The sequence below is a fragment of the Microcaecilia unicolor genome, chromosome 4 (assembly GCF_901765095.1).
Source record: "Microcaecilia unicolor chromosome 4, aMicUni1.1, whole genome shotgun sequence".
NCBI classification, from domain to species: domain Eukaryota; kingdom Metazoa; phylum Chordata; class Amphibia; order Gymnophiona; family Siphonopidae; genus Microcaecilia; species Microcaecilia unicolor.
The window spans coordinates 149,406,627-149,424,745 of NC_044034.1; positions in this window are offsets into that span (position 1 = coordinate 149,406,627).

Consider the following 18,119-nt stretch of genomic DNA (forward strand, 5'->3'; position numbering starts at 1 on the left):
ATGCCACAGTAGCAGGCCGGGTCATATCTTTCAGACAAGCAACAGTCTCTAGCAACCCTTGTCGAATGCTTGATATACTGCCCTTCACAAGACATCAGAGCAGTTTACAATAAAACTCAAAAGGGAAAGGAACTCCATAAAAATGTATACAAAAAAACAGAAAATAAAGAAAACTTACATTATGGTCCAGGACCAACAGCCAAGTATCACTGCACATAGGGATACCATATTTGCTGTGACAAAAAAAGGGCACAAAATAAAATTCAGGCCCTCCCTGCCACACTCCTACCACACCCCAACACCCCCCCCCCCACCCTGATCACACTCCTGTGCCACATAGAGGGGCATTTTTGAAAGGGACATCCAAGTTTTGATTTGGATGTCCTCGCAAAACGTCACGATCCAGAGGCGGGGAAACCTGTATTTTCAAAACAAGATGGACATCCATTTTTCATTTCGAAAATACCATCAGGGACGTCCAAATCCTTAAATTTTGTCATCCCTAGATTTGGTCGTTCCTAGACATGGATGTTTCTGATTTTTGGCAATTTTTGAAACCAAGGACGTCTATCTCAGAAGCGACTGAATGCAAGCCATTTGGTCATGGGAGGAGCCAGCATTTGTAGTGTACTGGTCCCCCTGATGTGCCAGGACACCAACCGGGCACCCTAGGGGGCACTGCAGTGGACTTCATAAATTGCTCCCAGGAACATAGCTCCCTTACCTGGATTGTAGTTTTAAAATTGTTATTGCCTTTATTTCCTTTGTAACTTATCTCAAAGCATTTAACATCTTGCACTCATTTTATTTAATACCATCAACCTGTAAAAATTGATATCAACATTTAAGAAACATAACCAACAAGTGTTTCTATTTACTTTACCCTCTATTCATTTTACCCTTTAATAAAACGTTTAATTTTTTTCTTGCTAAATCCCTTGGTTGTGTGGAGCTTATTTGGGAACCCTATTTAAAACTGTGACACTCATATATTTATTTCTTCAATTATTCAAATTTACCTGCTCCACGACTAGGGGGGTGCTGAGCCCCCCCCCCAACCCCCCCCCCAAAACCCACTACCCACAACTGTACACCACCACCATAGCCCTTACGGGTGAAGGGGGCAGCTATATATGGGTAGAGTGGGTTTGTGGTGGGTTTTGGAGAGCTCGCTGTTTCCTTCACAAATGTAACAGGTAGGGGGGGTATGGGCCTGGGTCCGCCTGTCTGAAGTGCACTGCAATACCCACTAAAAGTGCTCCTGGGACCTGCATGCACTGTCATGGACTTGAGTATGACATCTGAGGCTGGCATGACATATTTTTAAAGATGTTTTTTGAGGGTGGGAGGGGGTTAGTGACCACTGGGGGAGTAATGGGAGGTCATCCCCGAGTCCCTTCGGTGGTCATCTGGTCAGTTCGGGCACCTTTTTGTGCTTTATTCGTAAGAAAAACAGGTCCGGGTGAAAATGTCCAAGTGTTCATCAGGGATGTCCTTCTTTTTTTCCATTATGGGTCATGGACGTCCAAGTGTTAGGCAGACCCAAATCCCGCCTTCGCTACGCCCCCTTGAAATTTGGCCATCCCTACAACAGAGTGCAGTTGGGGACGTCCAAAATCGGCTTTCGATTATACCGATCTGGACGTTTCTGAGAGAAGGACGTCCATCTTCCGATTTATGTTGAAAGATGGGCGTCCTTCTCTTTCGAAAATGAGCCCAATAGTAATCACACCTTGACCCCTCCCCCAAGAAAGCCAGATTCTACAAACAGTGGAAATGCTAGTAAAGTAACAAATGCATTTTCTTCCGTACTCTGCTAAATACCAAATGAAAATATGTACATTTCTAAGCATTTCATGAGCATCTCCCCCTTTCTTTTCCCTCCCATCCATGAGCAGCATATCCCCATCTCCTCTTCTCTCCATCCCCTTCTGTGTATTTCCCTCTTCCCTCCCCAATTTTTTTTTCAGTCTCCCTCCACCCATCTTTTTTTTTTTTTTATAGTTTTCTCACTCCCTTCTTCCACCCACATGACTCCATTCACATCCCTTCCTGTTTCCTCCCCTCACATACCTTATCGTGCCCTGGTGGTCTAATGGCCTCTTTGGGGTAGGAAAGAACCCCACTCTTTCCTGCCTGGTGCTGCTGCTGACTGCTCGCTGCTGGCACCATTTCAAAATGCCTGCCAAGACTTCAAGCAGTGACCTCGCAAGACTTCTGCAGAAGTCACATGAGGCCATTTTGAAGTAGTGCCAGCAGCGAGCAGTCAGCAGCAGCACCAGGCAGGAAAGAGTGGGGTTCTTTCCTACCCCAAAGAGGCCATTAGACCACCAGGGCACATTAAGGTACATGAGGGGAGGGCACCCTGAGGCCCACCTGCCACAAGCCAGCCAATTTGACCGCCCTCAAGCCAGCCTGCCCACAAGCCTGGACAAACAGGCAGACTGGAAAACAAACGCCTGGATGCCCCACGGTGTCCTCAAAAAGAGGACCTGTCTGGGTTAACCTGGACATGTGGTAACCCTAACCACAAAGCAGCTGAAGGGGGGAAGACCATGGTGAAAAACTGGGCCTTCAAGAGAATCTGAAAATGGAGGTAGGACTGTTCAGCTTGAGGACCTTAGTATACCTCAGGGCTATATGCTCACACCTGTTTTATATATTCAGATCTGTTTATTAAGAAACATGGTACAGTAAAACTTCAACAATACATGACCACAGAGTAAAGAATTAAAAAAAAAAAAACATGCAGAGAGCTTGGTTTCTTATAGCCCTCTACTAGTAGTACAAACAAAATATAACCATTGTCACCTCCCTGCCCTATACATCTATTCCTGAGTACAATATGTGCACCGGTTTTATTAACGATCTACCTAAAGTCACTAACTCAGCCTATTCAAGTCCATAGAGGAGTGGGTTAGTGGTTAGAACAGCAGGCTAAGCACCAAACAAGCCAGAATTCCAATCCCAATCACTTAGGGGCCCTTTCACTAAGTTGTGTTAAATGCTAACATGCTCCTCACACAGGATGTACTAAAGCATCCTGTCATTAGTTTTGCTGTACGTGCTAAGTGCATGGTATGTTTATTTGTTTAGAAAGGGGTGTGGCATGGGTGGAGACTGAGTGTGGAAGCGGTAACCAGTTAACGTATGCATATTGGCATGTGCTAGCTGGTTAATGCAAGGTTAATGTGGGAGCCCTAGAAGTCGGAAAGTGCTTTTGTAGTAATGTTTATAAATGGCTGTGTGCTAATTGTAACAGTGCATGGCCATTAATAAAACAAATTGAAAAGAGTTCATTTTACAGCCACAGAAAAAATGGGCTTAGCATTTGGGAAAGTCCCATAGATTGTAAGTCTTCTTGGACAGAAAAATATCTTCTATACCTGTATGTAACTCATGTAGAGTTTGGGTTTGGATTTGGAGAGGTAATAAAAAAAATCTACAATTTTATATTGATGTAGATCTGAACCTGTCTCATAGTTGTTCAAGATTGTGTAGAAAGTGACAAACCTCTCAGAACTTGAGTAAAACAGATACTGTGGGTTTAAAATATGAATAATCTGGTTCCCAGTGTCAAAATCCATTCAGATATATGAACTTGCATTAAAACTACGTGTAGATATGAGACAACTAACTAGCTATTTTCAATTTAGAAAGAGACAAGTTATCTGTTCAAGACTTTTCAGTGGATTTTACTTTTCTGGACCCTTTGTAAATTTGGAGTTTTTGAAATGATATCCTAGTGATTGTACCTGTCTTCTCTGTATATCACATTTGAATCAAATGTCTGGGTAACTGCGGTATATAAGAACTAGTATTGTGCTGAATTGTATTATATTGTGGTGTGCTGTATTCTGTCGCAAGGAGCCTTTGGATCTTACAGGAGTAAGAGTTAACCATGTTACTCCAAATTAAGTTGTGACTACGGGTAAATCACTGAGGGCCTTTTTACTACGTTGCATAAGCGTCTACGCGCGCCCAATGCGCACCAAAATGGAGTTCCCGCATGGCTACCGCGTGGCTTTTGCAGTAATTTCATTTTTGGCACATGTACAATACATGCAGCTGAAAAATAAAGGTTGCAAACCCAAAACGGACGCGTGGCAATTTTGATTTTGCCCCACGTCCGTTTTCGGCAAAAATGTGTAAAAGGCCTTTTTTACAGACACACTGAAAAATGGATTGGCACGTGCCCAAAACCCACACCTACACTACCGCAAGCCATTTTTCAGTGCACCTTAGTAAAAGGACCCCTAAGGGCCCTTTTACTAAAGCTTAGCATGTGCTAAATTCTAAGAAGCCCAGAAGTATAAAATGGGCTTCTTAGCATTTAGTGCATGCTAATTCAGTTTGCATGGACTGAGCTTTCATAAAAGGTTTCCTTAGTAAGGCTCTACCAAGACTGCTCTGCACAGAGACGACTGGGTGGGTCACTAACAGGACCTTACGTGCTACTAGTGACAATGTTCGGGCCCAGATTTATGCAAGTATTTGCTTCCCAGCTCACAGATTAACTAGTTATGATGTTAATTTTGGTTTATACTGCTCCTCTTTTCCCCAGTCTTTAATTCTCTGTATACTTTACTTGATATTCAGTTCTTTATTTCTACTATCTATTACAATTGTATTTCGATTAACCATGCTTATGCTGTTATTGTATCATGGATATCCTACTTTCTTGATGCTGTGAATAAGCTCTATTGTAAGCCACATTGAACTCGAGAATTCTTGGGATAATGTGGGATATAAATGTCATAAATAAATAAAAAATTAATAAATAAATAATATGCCAAAGTGGAGGCTTGAAATAGGCACATGCTCACTCTGTTATCCTTGGCACCTTGTTATAGATTTTTCCCTTTGTGGGGTAATTATATAGCCGGGTGCTTCTGCTTAAGGCACCTCAAGGGTGAGCAGTTGAAGACTGTTCTATGTCGGAACCAAGGCAGCCAGGTTCGGTTATACAATGCTGGTGTAACTTGGTATTGGTGCACCTAACAGTTAGGTCCCCACACTTACAACTGCCATTAAGCTCCTAGATGTGGCAGGAAAGGATGCAACTTAAAACATTCGGAAGTTGCGCGTGTGACTGGGAGCCACACCCATATGCACAATCCCTTTGCAAATACGCATGATGCAAGATAGTCACATATTTATGAAGTAGCGCTTAGGCGGCCTATTGACATATCCATGCATAAATGCAAACCTGAGCACCTATATGCCAGTATTCTAAACATTTACATAAGCAGTGTTACCACCCAGTTTCTAGAATTAATCTTCAGCACATTTATGGACTTATTTTAAACTCCAATATGTGAATCCACATTTTACACATACTTACAAATGTTCTTGACTTTTTTTTTTATGCAGTCAGCAGTGGATTTAATATGATTTGACATTAATAGGCAAGACCAGAGAGTGGTTGGGAGGGATGGCTTCTCCCCCAGAGATCATAGAGTATGCAGAATAACCCATGAGGTTCCTGTTTAACTCAGGTATTGGTGCCATCAAAGCTTGGTGGTTGAGGCAGTTACCTAGGTTGCCTGTGTCTAAACCTGGGCCTGAACATAGTAGCTATCAGCACGTAAGGTTCTGCTAGTGACCCACCTAGTTAATCCAGTTGTCTCTCTTCTTTTTGCCATCTATATTTCTTCCCTTGGTGCTCTGATCTCATCCCATGGTTTTCAGTATCACCTTTATGCTGGTTTGACAGCAGTGCTGTGTTGTGTTAAGAGTCACATCATTTTAGGCATCTGCTGTATGAGCTGGTTTTTTCCAATCTATTATACACCACAAGTTTTCCGTTTTTAGAGTTGCTTCTTTCAGAAGGTTTCAAATTAGCCCCTGACGCAGCCCTTGGTGGGCGAAACACGGCCTGTGTCAGGCAATTTGTTTACATACGGTATCTTCAATAAAATCTTTCTGATGTTATATTGATCTGCTGGCTTCTTTTTCCATATTGGATTTTGCAGATCGTTTGCCTTGTTGTTTTTTGGGACCCTTATATTCTGCCATTGTCATTATGCTCATATTAGCCCTCTCCTCAAGTCACGTCATTGGCTCCCTATCCATTTCTGCATACAGTTCAAACTCCTCTTATTGACTTACAAGTTCATTCACTCTGCAGCTCCTCAGTACATCTCCACCACTGCTAACTCCAGACTTTGTTCATTTTATCTTTCTGCACCATATGCTTGGAATAGACTTCCTGAGCCAGTATGTCAAGCTCCATCTCTGGTCGTCTTCAAATCTAAGCTAAAAGCCCACCTTTTTGATGCTGCTTTTAACTCCTAACCCCTATTAACTTGCTCCGTACCCATGTTTGTTTTATCATTCCCACCTTAGTAATTCCCTTATCCCTTATTTGTCTTGTTTGTCTGTCCTGATTAGATTGTAAGCTCCGTCAAGCAGGGATTGTCTCTTCATGTTCAAGTGTACAGTGCTGCGTACATCTAGTAGCGCTATAGAAATGATTAGTAGTAGTAGTAGCAGAGTAGTCTGGGTGGAGTCTTATGAAGATGATGTAGTCAATACACAACATAATCAGCATGTAGTAATATTTGTTTTCCATTTATATTTTATAGATTTTTAAATAACATGGGATCAATGCAATACGATATGAATTAACAGAGAAAGTCAAAAGAGGAAAGGACAGAATTCAATAACCAAATACAATTGCAGGAGATCACACTACACAATCATTTGTACATATTGACAGAAGTAAAAGACTCATTGCAGAAGTCTTCGGCACTCGCTATCATTACATGAGCAAATAGTCAATTTGTTTGATTTTAAAATAAATGAATCCTGTTGGCTTACACACATTTTCCTTGTGATTCATCAGCAGTCTAGAAAAGATTTCCATATTTACAAATATGTATGAAATTAAGCACATTTTTGGAGTGTTAGTTTTTTTTCCCAGAATGCGCTCACTCAGGGGCCTTTTTACTAAGCTACGCTAAAAATTGGCCTGCACTAGTTTTGGCGTGTGTAATTGGCGCACACTGAGCCATTTTTTACTGTGGCGGGGAAAAGGCTTTTTAAAAAAATGTTGCAGTAAATGGCCATGCACTAATATTAACATTAGCATGCTGCTGTTACTGCCTGAGCCCTTACCATCGCCTATTGAGAAGGTGGTAAGGGCTCACGCACTACTTGTGCGGTAATTAGGCAGCAAGTGGCAATGTGGCCATGCTGCTGATTACCACAGGGAATGCCTCCACATTAGAAAACAGACAATTATTTTCTACCATGGGAAACTGCACGTACCAACTTCAGAACTACCGCTGGGCGCCAGCACTATCCCAGTAGTAGGGCCGATTTGGCGTGCTCTACCCCTACCACGGCTCAGTAAGAAGATCTCTCAGTCATTTTTGGTGCAACATCATTTTTTTCTATTTGGGTGTTTTCACAGTATAAAAGTGATTAGCAAAATTCTCACCTGATAAATGCCCTTCATAGGAAATCCTAATAGGAATGTTTCAGGTAGGGCTGTACCAGTGTTTGTATTAAATTCAATTCAGCCCTGAATACATTATTCATATTCGTCCAAATAGTGATTTATGTTTCAACAATTTTATTGAAAATTAAACAAATAAACATCCAACGAGCTCATAAATTGAAACATAAACATCTAAATAAGTACAAAATAATAAGCTCATCATCAAAGTTTTAACTTTTTGTTTTCTCCCTCCACTCCCTACCCCATCCCATAGGCCTCCCCCCCCCCCCAAAGTTTCAAGGTTTAACATTAAAGTTATCACAAAACAGCTCATCAACACCTCCCAAGTAGGACCTCCTGACATGTCCCTATCTCTAAACAATAACCAACGTGATGTTGATAACCTCCTCTTTTCATAACCATATTCATCGTAACCTATCCCTTCCACATCTGCGCGGGGCCATGACGCCCTCTGTGTGGCATATTTTGACCACTCCAATTAAGATGCCAGGCCAGAAGCTTTGTTTCTTATAGCCACCATTCTCCCGGCTAATCCACATATGTATAGTGTTACATGATATGGAGTTTCCACAAATCTATCAAAACTCATTAGGATTGAAGTACAGAACTAACTTACCACTATGCCCCACCTAATACAACCTTCCCTCCATGAGCCCCCTACCCACCCCCCCTTCCCTCGACTTTGTCCAAATAGTGATTTAAATTAAAATATGAATCATCCAGGGCTCCACTGAGCTAAATCCTACTGAAATAACACTCAGGGCTCCTTTTACAAAGCGGTGCTACCGATGGGACTTGAATGGGCTTCTTCGCTTTCAGCTCGCATTAATTGGTAGCGCCACTTATTTATTTATTTATTTGTTACATTTATATCCCACATTTCCCACCTATTTGCAGGCTCAATGTGGCTTACAAAGTACTGTAATGGCGTTTGCCATTTCAGCTGATAACAAATACAAGATTGTGTTGTGGTCAAATGAGGTAGAAGTGAATCACGTGAGGTTATCCCACACAAGGCTACAATAAGGTTGTATACTGGGGGACTTACATAGATGACATTTTTGTTACGGAATACTACTGGCTGAGTTATTCCAATTTGTGGAAGAACTTAACGGATGTCATCCTACTATCAAGTTTGACTGTAATTTCTATTATGAACATTTAAATTTTCTCGATGTGTGGATTAAAAAAGAAGGCAGTTATCTGAGCATGGAAGTTTATTCCAAACCCACAGATTGAATTGTTTTTTTAGCATATAAAAGTATGCATCTGGTTCATCTTAAGAACAGTTATCCCTTTTCACAATTTTTAAGATATAGAAGAATATGTGGCACTACCCAACAATATAATCAATCTTCTGAGAAGTTGAAAGTTAAATTTTGGGAAAAGTGATACCTGGAGAAATTAATTTAAGAAATCATATAAAAGAGCATTATATAACAAATCGAGATCTTCTTTTGGAACCTAGGGTTAGAAAAAAATCTGATTTTTTTTCCTTGTATTTTGAGCTTTACCAGTCATCAGCTATAACTTCAATTATATTAAAAAAATAGACAAATTTACAAACACATACAGTATTTAAGAAACAAAAATTAATGGTTTCTTATGCTTCCAATTGTAATCTGCACTTCATACAAAGAGCTCTTGATCTCTGATTTCATGTTGCTTTTTTATTAATTATTTTAAAGCTCAATACCCATTATTCGGTATTCATATTTGGAAAAATAATATTTCTAATTATTCGTATTTGGCCAAATAGTAAAATATGCTTTGTGGTACAGCTCTAGTTTCAGGACAATAATAGATTATTTACCGCCCCCCCCTTAGGCAAAGCCATGCAGCAATGCCGACACAGCCCATTCAAAGTGTCACCCCTCCCCAAAACCTACTGTACCCACATATAGGTGACACCTGCAGCCATAAGGGCTATTGTAGCGGTGTATAGTTGGGTACAATTTTTGGTGGGTTTTGGAGGGCTCACCATACAATATAAAGGGATAAGGGTGAGATGTGTACCTAGGACCTTTTAAGTGAAGTCCACAGCAGTACCCTGTAGGGTGCCACACTCCTCTGCTGGAATGTTTGTGTGGCCAGTCTACTCAGAATGCAGGCTCCTCCTACATCCCAATGGCTTGATTTTGTGCCTCTTTCACTTGGACTTTTTTTTTTAATAATAGTCTAAAAAGATAAGGCACACTAAGCACAAAACATGTAGAAAACATGTAAGAAATGGCCTTTTTTTGAAATAAAAAGATAGATGTTTCTCAGGTTCGAAAACGGATATGTTCACCACTTGAATTTTGGACATTTTCAGCAAAACGTCCAAAGTCAGATTTAAACATCATATCTAAAATTCCCCTCCATATTTCTGGAGATATTTACTTGTTACACTTCCTGTCATGTTCCGAATAGCAATTTGGGCCAGCTGGAGGAATGTTTGTGAGCATATTTATGCTTGCTCGGACTTTTTGTCCACTCCCCATAATTTATCAGAAAATACCGTATGGAAGCACTTAAACAATCTCAATCACACAGCATTTCCTCATGTTATATCTACACATCTGGTTTAAAGTGTTATGATTTAAAAATCCCTTTTTATAAGGATCCCCAATATCCAAGGGACTATCTTCATGCTCAGTTGCTTCCATGATGGTTGTCATCATAGCATATGAAGAGGGTTACTATAAGTACTATTTGTTTACCTTGCATGGTCTACTCTAGCAAATCATAACAGTGCATTAGTTAGATTTATTTAGAATGCTATGGAATTAAAAAATAAAATTAAAACAGTTTAATTTGGAAACACTGCAACAATAAAGTTCGCCTTCAGGTACAATGAATGCTATTTATGTCTTATATGTCTTATTTGAATGGTCTGTAGACTTTTTGAGGAAAAAAAAACACTATTCCCAGGTACCTTCAACTTTGTACAAGAGTTAAATGAAAAATAATGCCTCCATCTCCAAAATTCATCACCAGGTGGCAGCACCGACACACTAAATGTGTTCACTTGTTCTTTGAAATTTCTTTCTTCACTTCAGTTAGCGAGAAGCATCTATGCGAAAAGGTTGTTTTGCTATTGCTTGTAAAATGGAAACTTGCAGTGAGCACTCCGTGCAATTTAAGCAACGTGCCATGATAGAATTTCTGACTGTTGAAGGAATCCTTCCATTGCTTCCAATTGAAATTCACTGCTGCATGCAGGTTGTTTATGGTGATGACTGTGTTGATGTGAGTACTTTGTATCACTGGGCCAAGCAATGTAAAGATTGTGGACTGAGAAAGGCTGATTTGTGTGATCAAAATTGAAGTGGACAACCGCCTTATGAAACAATGGACGAGTCCCCCATAAGAAAGGTTGACAAACTTGTAAAGATCATTCAGAGGATCACTCAAAAGCATTACATTGCAACCCTGAAAACTCTGAATTATTGAGAAGAGTTTGGAAGCACAAGAAGGAAATTTTGGTGCAACATGACAATCCTAAGCCTAACACAGCACCAAACACCTCAGAGGCAATTGTGAAGATGGGTCTCACAGTTTTACCCAATCAACCATACAGCTCAGACTTAGCACCATGGGATTGCCATCTTTTTCCAAAGTTAAAGGAATACATTCAGGGGCATCTGTTTGACTTGAATGAAGAGGTGGACAGGAGTGTGAGCAACTAGTAGAAGAGGCAAGATGTGTAATTCTTTCACAATGGCTTTCAGAAACTCGGCAGAAATGTGTGGTGAATGGTGGCGACTATAGAAAAGTAAATACATGTAATAAAAGGCAAGTTTCAAGCATTATTTTCATTTTGTATTAATTACAGTACCTTAATTTGATCAAAAGTTATGATTCTGGCTTTCAGAATGGGTTGAAAAGGCTATTTGTTCTATTTATAATGTTTTATCTTTTTTTTTCTGTTTCTAGCATTGTCCAGGGCCTTATATGACCGTTGTTACCTTATTTTTCATTTTGTAAACCAAGAGGCTTTCCAGCAATCTGTGTGAGAAACCCAACTGATAATCAAGTAAAAATGGATTTGTCTCGTATGCATTGAATGCTGCTGCTTTAAATGCTACAAAGGTAAATAAATTACCATTTCAGTGAGGAAATTTGAAATAAATAAGTATACCTCCGAGAGTACTAGCGAAGGTGTTAATTTGGGAATCCTAGTTTCTTGACTACATTGTATCTTGCATCAGGAGGATCTGACACAAATTAATTAAATGGAACCATTTTTAGAAAACCATGTAATAATCAGATGCAAATAAATGAAAATTAAAAATAAAATTGAGCCAGGCCTCCAATAACATGACTTAATTCTGATGTAATTTATCCAGTAATGAATAAAAAGGTTGGGGATTTGTTTCTCTGTGTAATGCTTTGAGGAAACAGGACATTGGTAGTATATGTTAGTGCCACCTACTGGTTACTGGAAAGCAAAGAGACTTCTCATGAAACAATAGTCTGTTTATTAAAACTTATTTACTGCCTTTTTAAAGAAATCATTTAAGGTGATGTCCAGCAAGAATAAGCCAAACATAGGCAATAGACAGTAACAGCAGTAAAAATATTTAAGTAACAGTACACTTTACGGCGTGGAGGGGAATAATCGAACGACGCCGGCGATGTATTTTGGCAGCGCTGCAAACAGCTGGCCAGACCCGTATTTTTGAAAAAGATGGCCAGCCATCTTTTGTTTCGATAATACGGTTCCGGCCAGTCAAATGCCTTGAATTTGGCCGGGGTTTGAGATGGCCGGCTTCGTTTTTTAGCGATAATGGAAAGTTATGTCGGCCATCTCAAACCCCGGCCAAATTCAAGGCATTTGGCCATGGGAGGAGCCAGCATTTTTAGTGCACTGGCCCCCCTGACATGCCAGGACACCAACCGGGCTCCCTAGGGGTCTCTGAGGTGGACTTCAGAAAAGCTCCCACGTGCATAGCTCCCTTACTTTGGGAGCTGAGCCCCCCAATCCCCCCCCCCCAAAAAAAAAACCACTACCCACAAATGTACTGCACCCACTAAAACTGCTCCAGGGACCTGCATACAGCCTCTAGGACTTATTGTTGCTGTATAACTTTGGCACAGCAGTTCACACCTGAAGACTAATCTCTCTGAAAAAGTCCTTTCTTGAAATAACCACATTTACTCACAGTTAACTGCAGATCAGAGGTTGTGCCCCACTGGCAAAGAGTCCCCTGGTACTAAGATTAGCAGTAGGTCAGAGCTGGCACAATGGTGTACAATGCCCTCTTTCAGCAACATTCAAGGTAAGAACTACGTTCTCTGACGTGGGTAACACAGGAAAGGGATCTAAAACTGTCTTACAAAAATGGCCACTACCGCATGGACTACAACAGGAAACAAAATGGGGCACACTCTGACCCAGTAAGCAGGGGGAAAAGCAGAGCCTACCAACTACCAATACCTATACCCACCACAATGCATTGCTGATGTGACTCTGCAGTGCAAATAACAGAAAAGGTGCCACACTCACCCCAGAGCCACATCACAAGCAGGCAAAGGCTGTCGGAGGACAGAACACATTCTGCTGTCATGGAGGTGGGTATGGCATTTGAGGCTGGCATAGAGGCTGGCAAAAAAATATTTGTCACCTGTTTTTTTAATGCTGGGAGGGGGTTGGTGACCACTGGGGGAGTACAGGGAGGTCATCCCCGATTCCTTCCGGTGGTCATGTGGTCAGTTCGGCCACCTTTTTGAAGCTTGGACCTGAAAAAAAGGGACCAAGTAAAAGCGGCCAAATGCTCTTCATCGCCGGGGTTTTTTTTTCCATTATGGGCTAAAGCTGGCCATTTCGTAACTCCGCCCATGCCCTGCCTTCGCATCACTGCCAACACGCCCCCTTGAACTTTCGCCGGCTCTGCGACGGGAAAGTGGCGATGGTGTCAAAATAGCGGCTTTCGATTATACCGATTTGGCCGCTTTTGCGAGATCGCCGGCCATCTCCCAATTTGTGTCGGAAGATGGCCGGCGATCACTTTCGAAAATGAGCTGGATAGTATGCCAATTACAATGTCAACACAATACACATTAAAACATCTTAAAATAACCCAGCATAGAGGGGCATAATCAAATGGGGCGCCCAGGTTTTCATGAGGGCATCTCACAGGACGGCCCTGTAAAGGGGCGGGGAAACCCATATTATTGAAACAAGATGGGCGTCCATCTTTCGTTTCGATAATACGGTCGGTGATGCCCAAATCATGAAATTTAGGTGGACCTTAGAGATGGTTGTCCTTAGGTCGTTTTTGAGATGGTCATCCCCGGTTTTTGGTGATAATGGAAACCGAGGATGCCCATCTCAAAAGCGACCAAATCCAGGCCATTTGGTTGTGGGAGGAGTCAGCATTCGTAGTGCACTGGTCCCCCTCATATGCCAGGACACCAACCGGGCACCCTAGGAGGCACTGCAGTGGACTTCAGAAAAAGGTCCCATATGCATAGCTCCCTTACCTTGAGTGCTGAGCCCCCAACCCCCACAACTGTACACCACTACCATAGCCCTTAGGGATGAAGGGGGGGGGCTACATGTGGGTACAGAGGGTTTCTGGTGGGTTTTGGAGGGCTCACATTTACCACCACAAGTGTAACAGGTAGGGGGGGGATGGGCCTGGGTCCACCTGCCTGAAGTACACTGCACCCACTACAACTGCTTCAGGTACTTGCATACTGCTGTGATGGACCTGATTATGGCATTTGAGGCTGGCATAGAGGCTGGCAAAAAAGTATTTTAAAACTTTTTTATGGTGGGAGGGGGTTAGTGACCACTGGGGGAGTAAGGGGAGGTGATCCCCGATTCCCTCCGATGGTCATCTGGTAAGTTCGGGCACCTTTTTGATGCTTGGTCGTGAAACAAAATGGACCAAGTAAAGTTACCCAAGTGTTAGTCAGGGACGCCCTTCTTTTTTCCATTATCGGCCGAGGACACCCATCTCCTAAGCATGCTCCAGTCCCGCCTTCACTACACTGCCGACACGCCCCCGTGAACTTTGGTCGTTCCCACGACGGAAAGCAGCTGAGGATGCCCAAAATCAGCTTTCGATTATGCCGATTTGGGCGACCTTGCGAGAAAGACGCCCATCTCCCGATTTGTGTCGGAAGATGGGCGCCCTTCTCTTTCGAAAATTCACCTGATAGGGTATGAGAGGTGGAACATTTAGGACCCTGTTTACTAAGCCACACTAGAGGCACATTAGCGTTTTTAGCAAGGGCTAAGCATTAGCATGCGCTAACTGTGTAGATGCCCATAATATTCCTATGTGCGTCTACACAGTTAGCGCGAGCTAATTTTTAGAATGCACTAAAAACACTAGCGCACCTTAGTAAACAGGGCCCATAGATAGATAAGATAAAGTAACAGCAGTTAGATAGAAAACATGGGTCACTAACATAAAGTACAATTGCACAGGGAATCACAAAACAAGCATGAAAAAGATCTCAGCTACAGTGGTTGTGGATAACCAAGTCCTGCTACAGAATGCATAGCTAGTGATAGTCATTGTCTGTCTGACTAGCCATTTGCTTCTTCCATTGAAGTCTTGGGAGAAGAGTCAAAGTTTCACAGTCTTCCCAAAGTACAGATAGTCTTGTGTTAAGTGAAGTCTTTCTGGGAGTGCATTTCACAGTGTGGGTGCTGCTCCGGAGAAGGCTCACTGGCAAGGGTCATATCCCATGATTTCCTTTGGAGAAGGTCTGGTTAGAGATATTCCTTGGGAGGACCTTAGCAACGCATAGAGTGTGAGACCCTGTTCTTCAAATACTCTGGCCCATTACCTTTAAGGGCTAATATCCAAGCATGCAGGTTGTTTTTTTTTTTTGTTGTGGTTGTTAAGTGCCGTTGAGTCAATGTTGATTTATAGTGACTCTGTGGATAGTTGTCCTGAATTGTGTTTGGTGTTTAGTTAGGCAGCAATCATTGATAGAAGAATTCACAGCAGTTGTTATATTCATCTATTGCATTGTCAATCTTTCTTTTTGTATTCATCTTCAACATTGCCAAGAATGATATTTTTTTCTAATGATCTACCTTTGCATGGTATGTCTGAAATATTGAAAGTCATAGTTTTGCCATTTGAACTTCCAAGGAAAGCTTAGGTTTGATCTCCAGTACTAATTGATTTGTTTTACAGGCAGTCCATGATATACGTAGTATTCTTTGCCAGCACCCAAAGGCATTGATTCTTTTCTTGTCTTGCTTCTTCACTATTCAACTTTCACATTCACATGAAAGCTACTGAAAATACCATGGCTTGAACAAGCTGAATCTCTGAGTGCGAAGAAATATCTCTGCACTTGAAGATATGGTGATATGTCATTGGACTGCTTGACTGTTTGTTGTTTCATTAATTATTGATCCAAGCAGGTTGAAATTGTCTCCTATCTCTAATTCTTCTCTATGATGGTAGCCACCCAAAAAAGTTGACCACCTCTCTGATTAACAGGTTTGGTCTTGTCTGGTGAAAAAAGCAGAGATTCTCAACCAGGCATAAATTGTGGAAATAAATTGAGCTTATAATGACACACAGGAGGACTGATTCACTTTATTCACGAAAGTCAGAACTTTATTTATTTATTATTGATTACACATATAGGACTAGATTCTATATATGGCATTGAAAAAAATAAGCGCTATTCTATAAGTGTCTCTCTGAGTTGGGTGTAATTTATAGAATAGTGCCTAGCGCCAGGAGCCACGCCTAACTCTGAAATCTAGTGTAAACTCCTGTGCCTAAATTAAGTGCGGATCAAGCGTATTCTGTAACAGTGTGTGTAAATTCTTGGAATGCCCATGCCCCTCCCATGGTTGCGCCTCTTTTCAGATCCATGCACTAGAATTTATGTGCGCATCTTTATAGAATACGCCTAGCAAGATGCGTGTGTAAATTCTGTTGCCAATTAGAATCGATAATTGATCATTAGCACCCAATTATCAGTGCTAAATGGTTTGTTATTCGAATTGCATGCAGAAATTGGACATGCGCCCAATTTCCTATGCGTAATTTTGAGTGCCACACATAGAATCCAGGGGATAGCCCACCTAGGCAGGTAACAATGGAACGTACACAATAAAAGAAACATAAGCAAACACAAACAACAATAAATAGTGCTTCCCTCAAAATAGCCTAGATCACTGCTGCTCCTAACCATTCCAGGCCATTACTAACAGCTTTGCACACACACAAAAAAATGGCACATGAAGTTGGAAAAATGCCCTTAACTTCCAGGGCATGAGGATAGCTGGGGGTGGGGTGAGGAGATTAGGACACCACCATTCCGATGGGAACCAGAGGTGCCACTGACATTCACAACCACAGTGCCACCCCTGGTGCCTGGGGCGGTGTTTCCATATGGATTTATGAATCTCACTCTTATGATATATTGGCTATGTCAGTAAAACTTAATCATCTCCTGAATAGATTAAGAACATTAACTATATCAAACCTTACCTGGTTCCAAAAATACCAGACCAGTTGTGTTCATTTTGTCTTTGGCAATACCAGTCTCTGAAGCTAGATAATAGATATATAATAGCTCACTAAAACTTTGCCCACTGATGGGCTGCAGGGCTAGCCCTATGCATAAATGGCTGTATTTCTTGTACCTGGCCCTACTTTTTGGCTCCTAATGACATACAAATATTTATGCAAATAAGGTATCACAATGAGCCTCTGCACCTAACCCATGCCCCCACAGGCCTCGCATGGTAGGCTAGCCTGGTAGTTTCAGTGGCAGTCCATTGCCATGCAGAAGTACCCAGTTTCATCCTCGTCAGGTCTTCAGTTCCCTCCCTGGTTTCACTGCAAGTGCTTCAGAGCCAGTGTTTATAAGCCATTGCAGAGATAACTGTTGCCATGGGATACCCTCCCACTGACTTTATGGGTCATCCACAAGATGAGGTTTGCCCTAGGAGGAGGAGTAACAATTCGCTGCTGGAGCTGTTTAGGGGCACATTTTACCAACTGGTTACCCAAAGGAAAATAAGGTACCTGGCTTGACCGAATCCCCTCATCCACATCCACTCCCATATTCTCTTCACCCTTCCTTCAGCCCAATTTACTCAGTTTTTCACCCATAGATGCAGGAAGGAGAAAGAAATCTCCAAAAATTGGGCTCTAAACTAGTAGTTCTTAAGCGTGTTCCTCTAAAGATTTTGTTAGTAGTTTACATTGTAATTTAGACATAATTGTCATTGCTGTTGTTTTTTTAATATAAAACATATATTTTTTGAGCCACACTAAACAAGACTGCATACTCCAATGAAGCGGTCATCTACCTCATGTGCAGCACTGGGACAGATCGTTTGATGCGGTGCCTCTTAATACGACTACTAACCCTGTAGCGATGTCTGGGGTGCCCTGGACACCATCTGCTAACCTAAAAATGTATTCCCCACACCCTTCCTAGAGACCTACCTCCAACATTGCCTTTCTGATGTACCCTTCACCCACACACACACACCTTCCCTGTAAACCTCAGACACCTTCCCTCTCCTGGAGACCCATCTTGGATACCTCCCTTATGCTGCATTCCTAACATCTGACACCTCTCCTTTTGGTGCCTTATACATACAGTGAAACCTTGGTTTTCGTTGACTTTGGATTTCGTCGTTTTTGTTTTTCGTTGAATTTGTTTGCAAAAA